This window comes from Echinops telfairi, unplaced genomic scaffold (genome assembly GCF_000313985.2).
Source record: "Echinops telfairi isolate 266 unplaced genomic scaffold, ASM31398v2 ScPeMD7_18;HRSCAF=68, whole genome shotgun sequence".
In the NCBI taxonomy this organism is placed as follows: domain Eukaryota; kingdom Metazoa; phylum Chordata; class Mammalia; order Afrosoricida; family Tenrecidae; genus Echinops; species Echinops telfairi.
In genome coordinates, this window is record NW_022103915.1 from 18,887,575 (window position 1) to 18,898,786 (window position 11,212).

The window sequence follows — 11,212 nt, forward strand, 5'->3', positions numbered from 1 at the left end:
CCCCCCGGGAGATGTTTACTGTAATGAATTCGCGGGATCGCCTCCGCCGCTCCCGCGCTCCTCCTCTCCCCTCGGTCCCTCGCGCTCTGGCGCTCTCCCCTTCTCAAGCCCTCTTTCCCTCCCGCCTTGCCACCCTCCCTCTCCGAGTCCCTCCCACATTTCTGCTTTAAAGAATGCTTGGGAGGCGCGGCTGCAACCCAAAGCTTTCCAAGAGGCAAAGTCAGGCTTGGCTTTTAACCCTGTCTTCCCTGAAGTGAGTTGCAGGGCGCAGAAGCCAACACAGCGGCTGCCACCCTGGCCCGGCCTCCTCTGGCCCTCTCTCTAGCCCGCACCCATCCCCATCTCTTAGGGGTAGTGCCTGCATTTTGGAGCTCAAGGTCGGTTCCTCCCCCAACTCCCTGCCTCGCCTCATACTTGAGGTCGCAATGATGTAGTACTTAGAAATTGTGAAACGATCAAAACAGGAGATTGGGGGTAAAATTGAACAAGCCTCTCAACCAAGATGGCGTTATTTCAAATGCATGCAGTCTTCCTGGTGAGCCCACCACCCAACCACCAGTTTTCTGATCCCCAGACCTCCTTGAATTCACTTTAATCGGGAAAATAATCCAGAGTGAAATAGGATGAGGTTAAACACCCCACTCCTCTCCGCTGCTCGAAGGCTGGTGGGGAGAGCATGCTGATTTGAGTCCCTGGTAGATTGCAGTGGTCTCCCCGATTCAGCCTTCAAACATTTCGGAAGCAGGTTCGACAGCTAAAGAAGCCTGATGTGTATACAGGCAACGTTTCCACTTCGCAGTCTGTTTGCAACGGGGCAGGGGGGATGTTGCAAGAAAAGCAGGCGAGGTAAAAGACAACAAGAAAAGAAAATATTCTGGGCTTCCCCCTCTCGCGTTCTAGCCGCTCCTCCTGGCTCCAGTAAGTTGCTGTCACGTTTTAACAAGTCCGGAGAGAAGCTGAGTCTGAACAGAAGAGGGAGAACGAGCCCGCACCTAGCGCCTGGCTGAGCTGAGACGCGCCGCCAGGGGAGCCCCAGGAGAAGGGGTCGGATCCGCGGGCCTGAAAGTAGCCAGGGACTCACTCCCGAGGGATCCGCGCGGTTCTCAGACTCGTGGCGGAGGTCTGGGGCGGTGCCCGCACCCGAGAAGGGATGATTTCCGGACGCGCCCCTGGCGCGACCACAAGCTCAAGTCCTCGGTTCAAAGCCTGAGTCACTTGGCTCCACTTCTCGGATTGTTTTTATTTCCTTCTCGCCCCTGTTGTGTCTACCGCCTTCCCCTATGTGAGTGCTTAAGACGTGTTAAAAAGACTTGGAGAGACGCCGATTTGCCTCCCAAGCACAATCCACGTACGGATCCACCCAGACGCGCGCCCGCGCCGAAACGCACGAGGGCACACGCGATCACACGTGCGTCCGCGCGCGCGCGCGCGCAAACACACACACACAAGCACACACTTCCCGGATTTGTGCATCTAGAGCTTAAAAAGTGGCTGAGGGTATGTTTTCGCTTTCACGTACATAGCACGCCTTCCCCCGCTACTCCGTGTGTGGCAAATATATCTGGGGAGGGGACTCAATTGGGGGCGCTAATCGGCGGGGGCAGACGGAGAACGAGGGCCATCTTGCTGGGAGGTTGGTGGAGCAGAGCGCTGGTGACGACAGCTGCGGGGGACTCGGCTCTCACCAGCAGCCGCCTCCGGTGCTTTTGGAGTTGCAGGGGCACCAAGTGTGGGACCAGCCGCCAATGCTGCCCAGTTCCCCGCAGGCTCCCCTCTTCGGCCGAACGCTCCAACCTTCACCACCCTCCTCCTCCCCCCGCAACCTTGATCTTGGGCTTGATTACAGAGGAGAAAGGACCGCGCCGGCGCTGAAAGCGCAGGGGCAAGCCCCGGACTGGCCAGTGCGGCGGAGGGATCTTTCCAGGAAGCTCCTAATTCTGCGCTCCCGCGGGGACATGGTGACAGCTGGCAGCGCCCTGCTCTCGCAACCCTCCTGGCAGCCTTGCCCAGGCACTAGGCGCCTTAGGACCTTATCTGTCCTCCTTGCCGCATCGCACGCACCCGCCCCCGGGATGAGTGACCCCAGCCGGGCCTCCAGCCCCCGGGCGCGCCCGCGGAGAGCGCGGACCTGGTCCGAGCTGAGCAGTCCTGGGAGGGCCAGCCCGTCTAGAAGGGGCACTTCGAGTTGGGAGACAAGCCGTCCTCGAACTCGACGGAAAACGAACTAGCACCATTGACCCTCGTGTTAGGGGTGAACTGCTCAAGCGGACTGGGGGCTGGAGCAAGGCTCTCTCCGGATGCCCTCTCCAGAATAACCCTGGTGACATTAAGAGCAGATGACGGGGGCAGGGGGGTGCGGGGGCGGAGTACTCAGGAAAGTGAACCAATTTACTCTGGAGAAGTGAGGGACTGGGCTCAGGAGTTGCGGACACCCGATTTAGGATCGCTGCTCCCACCAGGCAAACCCATTTGTATTACTATTGAGAGAATCAGTTACAACATTCCTTGGAGAGGTGGATTCGACTTATTGATAGGCGTCCTTAAAGTCGGGGGACTGCTTTAAAAAAAAAAAAAAAGACCTGATCTCTCTCCAGGTAAAAGATCAAAGCCTAGAGGCACCCCACCCTGACCATCAGCTGGTTCAAAAATAAGAATCCCATACTCTTCCCCGCAACTCCGACCCCCACCCCGCTCCCCCGCGTACTCGCAGCTCCAGCGGTTCCCGAGAAACTTCACCTGGCGCTGAAGCCTCTACCTGGCGGCCGCGTCTCCTCGAGGTCCACTCATCCGAATCCCACCGGGTCCGGGAGGTGGAAAGGGAAGAAGCTGGCACGGCCGCAGCGGGGCTCCCCGGGCATGGTATTGTTTTAGGGGTCGCCGCAGAGCTCTCTCCAACCCATCGTTGAGAACGGCCACCGTGGTCTCAGGTTCGGTGGACGCGGCGGCGGGTGCGGAGCTGCCGCCTGGCTTCTGTTTCGCCACGGGAACCGAGGGAGAGCGCGCCCGGGGCGGGGGCCTCGCGGTGTCCCGGCGCGGAGATCTAGCCAGCGACGTTCTCTCCGAGCGCGCGTCCCTCCGCAGGACAATGAGAAGATGCCCAACCGGCAAATGAAGGCGACCGGGCTCGAACGTACAACTATGAGGTACCCAGCCGGAGAAAGAGTTGGCTGCTTCTCCCCTCCCCCTCCTTTCCCTCCTATGAGGGAGGGAACTAATTTAACCCTGTGTGCGCCCCACACTCCCCCGAGAAACGGGAACCGACTAGGAAACCGCAGGCGGCGGCGCCCGGGGCGAGCGCTTTGTTCACGTGCGTTCTCCAGTGGGTGTGTTACCGTCTGGGGGCACTGGCGTGGCAAGACGCCAGGGGCGGGCTTCCAGCGCCAGACTCCGGGGTGGAAGGAGCCCTAGCGTTTTATCCCGGCCAGACCCAGCGCCCCCACCCTTTTTTTTTTTTTTTTGCTGGCTGTTACCAGATTCATTGGGGTTGCCAGCGAAGTTGGTTTTTCTTTCTTTACTCTCCCCACCCCACCCCCTCATCGCCCCACGTCCAGCCCCACCCCCCACCCCCAGCCCATTCCGATTTCCGTCCTTAGCCGCGCTTTGAAGATTCGGAACTCTCAGCCCATTCCAACTTTAGGTTTATGTATGGCGTGTGCACGAAGAATCAGGGTGGGCATCCACACACCCGCGCCAAGTTTAAATGGAACCGTAAGGGAAGCTTTCTCCTACCACCCCACCCCACCCGCACCCCTTGCTCTTGTTCGCCGGGTTCTTTTGCCCAGCGACCACACATTCAAATAACTGAGACTAGGAAGGACCCATGGAGATTGATTAAGGGGTGGGGTGGGGAGAAGTTTGGGATGTGAATGGGCTGGGCGGAAGAGGGATGTGAAAGAAAGGCTGGAAACGCACAGAGTCTCAGAATGGGATAAAGGGGGATTGTGAGGGGAGAATGCAAAGTAGAATGACGAAGCAGAAAAAATATATATAAATATATATGCAATGCCAATATTGAAAGCAGTAGGTCAACTTTAAGCGTCTGGATGTTTGTGGGCCACATTCCCCAGCTCCTGTGGCAGCGGTTTAATAGAGAATGCAGGAGCCTCCGGCTGGCTTGGCTGCCTGCAAGCTTAGCATTTTGTAAACAGTTTCTACTAAGTGCTCTGGACTCCCAAGAAGTTAACTGGAGTTGGAGGCGAGCCATCTCAAAGACACAGAATGGAGGCTTAAACGAGAAAGGACCTCTTACTGCCGCCCAAGGGAGCTAGTACTGCACCCAGAGCTCATAGTTAGACGCACACTGGACATCTTCCTGCTTGACCCGTTTCCATTCCGGACTGAAGAAAGAAATACTCAGTATTTGAAAATCGTTCGAAGGATCTTGCTAAAACTGGGTTGTTTATACATTTCTTTTGCTTTTAAGGGAAAAGCTGTGTTTCCCATCGAAAGAATGTTCTCATTTCTCTTTGAAACCTATCAACCAGTGGGAATCCCAATAAGTAATAACCATTTCAAACCCATCGAAGAGCAATCCCAACTCAAGCCGAAGAAGCAGATGGAAAGCTGATCCAGCTGGTCCTTGTGCAGAATTCCCTTGTAAATCCTTCTAGTTTGCCAAGGTGGCAGCAAAGCCCAGGAATAACTCCTCAGGCTGCATAATCAAGAGCATCTATGACCACATTGCAGAACAAATTCTCATCTACGTGATTTAAAAAATCCTCCTTCATGTCTACCCATGCACCTGAGTGTCCACCCGTGGTTGTGCCTCTGAAGTCATAATCAGAGATAACAAAACAGTTATCTCATCTTTAAGACCATATTTTAATAGAAAAACGGAGTCCTGTACATGGTTTATTTTCTGCTTTATGCTGCTGGGGGCGAAATACGATTTAGAAGGGCTTGTGGCAGATGTAGGAGGCCAGAGTTAGTGCTTCCGACTATTGCTGGATCAAAATTATAAAAAGCTGATACTCTGTCCACGTGCTCCCTACTAATGGCCATTGATGCAATTCTTTTACAGGACAAAGAGAATAAAATAAGGGGGAAACATATGCAGGGAATTGGTCTAACAGAAATTTTGTATTCCCGTGGATTTAGGCGTCAGCTTGAGCTTTGTGTAATTGTGGGGTGGATGAGAGCAGAAGAATGCAAAATGCGGTTTGGGGGTTCCAACGGGTAATAAATGTGGCAACTTGCAATGCTATGGTAATATGTACGTTTTTATTCAGAAATTCCCATCCATTCATAAAATCAGAGAGGCAAGCAGGAAAACCAAAAAGCTAATCTTGAAACTTCAAGGAAAAGAAGGTCAACTGTCAAACTCATCTTAAAATTTGAGGATGTCGCTTCTCCTTTTTGCTTCTATTTCCATTGATATTTGATTGTGGTCTGTGGTTTTTCAGACCTTTCCACCCTAACTGCTCTTTAGAAACAAGGCTGTATGCCTCACACTTGGTGAAGCTAAAAGTTGCACTGGATCGGGAGTCCTAAGATCATGGTTTGAATTTAAGGCACAGACAACTCCTCTCTTGGAGGAATTCAGCTGGGAGTCACTGCTTCCTCAGTTATAACAGGTGTATAAAAATACTTGCTCTACCAGACTTAAAATATTGTCAAATGACGAGTCAGCAATACAGCCCTGACAGTACAGTGGTTAAGCAGTTTGACTGTTAACCAAAAGGTCAGCGTTTCAAGCCCATCAGTCTTTCCACAGTAGGAAGATGTGACAGTGTGCTTCTGTGAAGAACCCCTTGGGGACCCAACAGTGCATTTCCGCTCTGTCCCATAGGATCCCTGCTATGAGTTGCTATTGGCCTGACCACACTGAGTTTGTGAATCAACATATGTGAAAATGCTTTAGGCATTTGAGTTGTTGATAAAGATATCATTACACCACCCAGATCCAACTTTCAAAACACGGGGAAAGCTCATCAATCTAAACCCAGTCAACTTCCTCTTCTGTTGTCACCTTATCTTACCTTTGTGCATCTATAAAACCTAAGAAGCCAACATTCTTGCCTGGCTATCAACAACTCGAGACCTTATTTGGATTTCATTGTTTCCCCAGTCACGTCCATTTTCTGTTCTAGGATCTCCTTTTGGACACCGTGTTGCATTAAGTCATTTTGTCTCCTTAGTCTTGTGTGCTCTGTGACAGTTTGTCAATCTTTCCTTTTGTGCTGTTTAATGACACTGGAAGTTGTGAGTACTGGTCAGATATTTTAAAGACATTTCCTCAATTTAGATGTGCCTGATGGTTTCCATGATTAGACAGTGTTTATAGGTTTGAGGAAAGATTTCCAAAGGAAGGAAGTGTCTTTGTTATTTTATAAGCTAGAAACATGTCATCACAGATGAATGACGTTAACCTTGACTGAGGTTTTATACCCAGTTTCTCACTGTAGAACTCTATGTCCTTTCTCACACTCCATTGTTTGAAAGTAAGTCACTCAGTTCAGCCCATTTTCCTGAATTTGACATTTTTAATCGAGATGAAGTGTAACTCCTAAAGTGTCATTAAGTGAAACTCCTTAAGTGTCATTAAGTGTGCATAGTCATTAAGTGTAACTCCTTAACACCCCAAATATGAAATCTCCTTGGAAAACTTTCCTTGTGTTCCATGCCAATCCTGAGGAAAGTTCTAAAGAATCTCCTTAGATCTGTTAGCTACATGTTTTTAATTACTCTTCAATCAGCCACATTTTAAATTTCTGAACCCAGTCATTCTTTGAAATCAGTTGGTTATCTTCTGTAGTAACTCATTGCCCCTTCTCTGATTCAGAGCTTCATCTTTCCTCTGAACCAGCGTGGTGTCCTATACCTGCTTGTTTAACTTCAGGGGCAGGGAGAGAATCAAGGTCATCATCAGCCAGAAACTGATTTCCCATGTGGCGGGGTCCGCTGTACCTCCACTTTCCAACAAATTTACCAATTCTGGCACCTTCTATCCCTTCTATGGCACTTGCTACTTCTCTAAATAATTCATTGTGATGGTTACACAGGACTCATAGAACATGAGGATTCGGGCGTATATTAGGTGTACATTTAGGATTATGGAATGCATTAGGGACATAGCAGATTATGACCCAGGATCAAGGTGAACTTGGAAGCAGCAGGAAAGACTCCGAATACAGTGCTTCAATCAGCACCGCTTCTTCTCAGATGCTGCCCCTGAACCCTCCTCACTCTTGGCCTGGGCTCCTGCTCAGACAAGTGTTATGAAGCTCATTAACTTGGCTTTCTTTAGGTCTTCCAATGCCAGGCTTCATGCCTGAAGATGCCCAAGCTGGCTCATGCTGGTCTCTTAATGCTGGCTGCCTCTGGATTTTGCTTTGCTTGCCTCTGCTCCTCGCCGTCTCCACACCTATAGCTGTCCCTGCCTCCTGAGTCTAGGAGGTTCTGGGTGTAGGGACCTTGTATCCAAAGGATACATTCCATTCTTAGCTCTTACACATGATGGTAGTTAGGTATCCCCCAGCCTCTGGGACTGACTCACTTTAAGATGGCAAAGCTGACCAATCCCCTTACTAGGGTTCCATAGATCTCATAGCCCCATCTTCACAAGGGTTCCATTCACTTGATTTACATTAGCAGTGGTCTGGCCCCCCTTAATGAGCCACACCAACCTTATTTACATAGCCACATCTGATCATTTGTGAGAATGATAATACTATGGCTAGAGGGGCCCTATAAAAGCAATCCACATCCCAGCATCTCTTATCTCTCTCCTTTCTGTGTTTTTTCACAAGTCAATGCTCAATTTATTCTTAAGATAGTACTAGCAATCTGCATGCTTACCTCTTTATTAGATTTAAGTGACTCAAGCAATTAAGTTGCTTTCACGGTGTTATTCTTGTGCCGCCAAACAGACCTGGGATAGAGTAGTTGATGTAAACATACTTACTGACTTTTTTAAATTAAATACTTTTATTGGGGGCTCTTATAGCTCTTATCACAATCCATACATTCATCCATTGTGTCAAGCACATTTGTACATAGGTTGGCATCATCATTTTCAAAACATTTTCTTTCTACTTGAGCCCTTGATATCAGCTCCTCTTTTTCCCCCTCCTTCCTCTCTCCTCCCTCCCTCCTGAACCCTTGATAAATTTCCACTGGAGGGTAAAGGGCAATGCATTCTTTTCTCTAAGATGATGGCCACTTGAGAAATCCATTGTTACTACATTTTGGAGAGACAACTTCTCTCTTTTCCCTGAGCATAAAATACTCTCAGACTTCTGTCACTCCCCCCATCCTTTGGTCCTATTGTGGTGATATGTGTGTTGCTGTCATGCTAGAGGTTGCTCCATTTAGATTTCAAGTACCAGTGGGGTCCCCCATGAAAGACAGGATTCGGCAGAGCTCCTGGACTAAGAGAAACGAAGGAAGACCTGGCAGACTCCCTCCAAAAGTTGGTCAGTGAAAACCCCAGTGATTGTGAAGTTGGAGCAAGAGTGGGTAGTCTTCTGTTCTGTTTTACATGGCATCACCATGAGCCAACTGGACGGGAACCAACTTCGACCACCACCACCTATGACATCGTTTCTGTGGGTGCGATTGAAATCGTGTGGCTCTATGGCATTGAAACACATTTCCTCTGATTTGGAAACACTCCGCTTTAACATATGGTTATTTATATTATGTGATATAACATCTGGTTCATTCATTCACCAAACATCTGTAGAAAACACAAAACACGTAGCGGACCCTTAATAAATGGACTCGGTCCCCATTCTGTCCAAACTTTTGTGCAATGGAGATGCAGAAACAAACAAACCAAAAATAGGTATGTAACAAAAGCATCTGCAAAGGAAGGAACCCCAGTGATTCCACCATTAAGAGCTGGGCTGTTCATCAAAGTTTGGTGGGCTGTCTGGATCCCACCCAGGGGTTTCCCAGGAGAAGGGTTCAGTGATCAGCTTCAGTAAAGATGACTGTCAAGAAAAGCCAAGGGGGCAGTTCTACTCGGTCACATCGGGTGGCATGTCACAGTGGACCTCAAACAACCAGGGCAGCAATATATACAAAGCATTTTCGAACTCAGAAAGAACATCTCAAGTGGGAAGGCCGCCTTCTCCTTCCTAGGGAGAGAGGAAGATGATGACGAACTCTAGACAATGCACTGATTTTACTAGGGACTTTGTGGTATTGTTTTTAGATCCAGCTTTGTACATATAGCAGCCCCTGTTTCCTGAGTCCCCACGGCTCACGGAAAGCCCTTTGGGGCAAGAATTAGAAAATCAGAGTGGAAGTGATTGCTTGGATATCCATTTCCTGAAGCCTTGGTTTCTGTGCCTTTCCATGTGGGTTACAAGATGATTATGCGTGAACAAAAACAGAAGGTACGTACTGACAGGAAACAAAAGCATGTTAAACCATGGAGATTTCCTCTGACATCAATGTGCCATTTGTTAAGCAGTTGCTCTCTGTTCCAGAGGGAAGCTGGCAAAAACTTGAAGCAAACATTCTCCAAATGCACTGGGGAAAAAATAAGTGAAAGAAATACCTTTTTCTTTCCAAAAGGGTGGGGCTGATATAAATATGTAAGCGGTTTTTAGAAGAGGTGAAAGAGTTTCCCAGAGACTGCCTCAAATCTAGGTGCCACTTTTGTACAAAATGTCACTGAGACTGCTGTCACTGTAGTTCAATTGAAGAGGGAGGTGGCGTTTTGGTCTGGGAAGCCATGCTTAACTGAATATTGTGTGGACGGCCAGTGGAATGAGCAAATCTGTCTTGGTGTTGGGCGAAGCACAGCCAGAATACTTCTCGAAAAGGGGGGCTGGCAAGATTTCACCTCACTTACTTCAGACATGTTCTCAGGTGGTACCTACCTGTCCCGGGGAAAGTCATTAAATATCCTATACCATGCAATAGTACTATGATTAAAAGTAGAATTAAATCATTATCTGTTTAACTGCTTAGCTCCTGCAAATTTACGCTGTACAATACTAGGGATCTTCAAAAGTTGCTCGAAAAGTGAAATTAAAATAGAGTGGAATTTTTCCATGAACTATCTGAAGCCTCCCCTAACAATAAAAAAAAAAAATCCTCTTTGCCATCAAATTTGGATCAACCAAAGAAGAACACTTTCTTAATCCAGGGACTTCTTATTTTATCTTCTCGTGTCAGCATTAAAATTCACTGTCTTAATCCAGGGAATTCTCATTTCATCATCTCACATTAGCATTGGAATGCAGGTAGAGGGCTCTTCCTTTCTTTTTGCTCTTTTCAGCTGAACTGGTCAATTTCTCACGTGCTTCTTTTATTCCATTCTTAATTTTTTTAAAATTCTTGGATTACATTAATGTTGAAGGTTTCTGGGTTTCCTGTGTCCTGTTTCTCCTTTGGATAGATATTTTAAACATAAAGGGCGCACACAAACTTGACACTGAAACAGTTTAAAGGAAGAATGCCTCACCAGCACTACCTACTACAACAATGGCCACAGATTGTTCTCTGCTGCTTTGTCTGTCTCTCTGTCTCTTTAGCCTAGATGTTTGAGACGTTCAGTGTTTCAATTGGTACAATCCTTTTCAGATAGGGTAGAAAGCAATCTATCACCAATATGAAGGGGTTTGCTATTCTGTGATTTGTACACTTGATCAGTATGATGAGTGCTGGAGTTCAGTTTGACTTGCCATTGTTTTTCAGAGAATGCCTTTGGAGACTCATTTCTCTGAAACCTTAACTATCTGGATTTGGAAAGGGCTTCCCAGTTTTTCTTGATGTGTGGAGGCAATTTGGAAGTGTTTCCAAATGCACCAGACAGTCATAGAAAGTGTCTAATTGTTATGTTCTTCAGAGGTTTACTTTTATTTATAAAGATTCTACTGAATATTTATGTTTCTGTACTAAAAAGTGCATAAACTGCCAGTGAGTAGATTCCAACTCATAATACCCTTATAAAACCTACCCATCGAGTTGTTGCCAATTTATAGAGGCCCGGGCAGGGTAGAACTGCCCCTGTGGGTTTCTGAGATTAATTCTTTAGAGGAGGAGAAAGCCCCACCTTTCTCCTGAGGAGCCACTACAGAGTTCAAGCTGCTGACCCTTAGGTTGGCGGCCCAACATGGGGTCTCTATGCCAGTCGGATCCATGCAGAGGCATGAGCTTGGTTTGGAGCAGCAGCGGGAGTTCAGAGTTCAGTGCTACTGCATGGTTTAACTTCTCATCAACGGGAAAACCTGTTCTTATTCAAGGTGAAGCCCAAGAA

General features: G+C 48.2%; 1 protein-coding gene across 1 annotated transcript in view; it reads right to left on the reverse strand.

Moving 5' to 3' along the window:
• The window catches only part of FLRT2 (fibronectin leucine rich transmembrane protein 2), a 113,756-nt gene extending 110,958 nt beyond the window's left edge, over positions 1–2,798 (reverse strand). The window contains exon 1 of the mRNA XM_045288002.1: positions 2,737–2,798. The gene's annotated coding sequence lies outside the window, so the exon portion shown is untranslated. The remainder of the gene's footprint in view (positions 1–2,736) is intronic.
• Between the last annotated feature and the right edge of the window lie 8,414 nt (positions 2,799–11,212).